Below are 1,121 nucleotides of genomic sequence, written 5' to 3'. Positions count from 1 at the left end.
TGATATGCAATAATCTAATGACTGGCACAGTCTCATATCCCACCCTTTGATTTTAGCAAGCTCAAGTACTGGGATGAGAAGACAATATGCAGTTTTAAACTCCATCTGGCACCACGCCTGGCTGAGTTCTGACTAGTGTCATGTTTGAGGCCAGAGGGTACATTTGGAATGAGTTGTGTTAATATGTTTCTAAGTCACATAATGTAAATTCTTGGAATAAAGGCCATAAAATGAAGATGGCTTATTTTGCCAAAGACTTTCATCAAGGAGTATATATGTTATATATTATACACATACACACACTCTCTCTCTCAACTTTGTTGGATTTCTATTACCAAATAACAAATACTTGCTTATAAACACCTTTGTCTCTGATGCTTCAGGAATACAAACTGAAATCTGAGCATAGATTAGGAACGATGCTTAGAGTTGTGTTAGTAGGAATTTCAGCTTCAAAAAGAAAGCCACCTGGGCGCCTGGGAGGCTCAGTCGGTTAAGTGCCTGCCTTCAGCTCGGGTCGTGATCCCAGAGTTCTGGGATGGAGCCCCGCATCAGGCTCCTTGCTCAGCGCGGAGCCTGCTTCTCCCTCTGCCTGCCACTCCCCCTGCTTGTGCTCTTTCTCTGACAAATAAATAAATAAAAATTTAAAAAATATTAAAAATAAAAAAGAAAGCCATTTACCCCTCAAGATAGATTTGTTATAAATGTATGTGGGTGGATGCTGCTGCCTTCATGTAATTTGGTTCCAAACAGTGATATTACAACTTAGAAATATTTTATGCCGTGGTGTTTTCATATAGTTGTCTCAGCATTGGTAGGCAGAAACAAGAGTCAACATGTTTTGTCAAGGGCCAGAGAGTAAATACTTTAGACTTTGTGGATCAGACAGTCTGTCACAACTAGGCAGCACTGCCATTGTAGTACAAAAGCAGACATAGACCATAATTCAAAGAAAGGGCATGGCTGTGTTCCTGTAAAATATGAATTTAAGTATAAAATGTGAAACTTTTAGATTTTAAATTGCATCAAAAAGAATTTAAAAAGCACAAAAAGCATAAAATATGTAGGAATAAATTTAACCAAGGAAGTAAAAGACCAGTACTCTGAAAACTATAAAATAT

This window comes from Eumetopias jubatus, unplaced genomic scaffold, assembly GCF_037043125.1.
Source record: "Eumetopias jubatus isolate StellerSeaLion01/CBP00866 unplaced genomic scaffold, mEumJub1_p1.0 scaffold_2, whole genome shotgun sequence".
Taxonomy (NCBI): Eukaryota; Metazoa; Chordata; class Mammalia; order Carnivora; family Otariidae; genus Eumetopias; species Eumetopias jubatus.
This window is presented reverse-complemented; position numbering follows the sequence as displayed.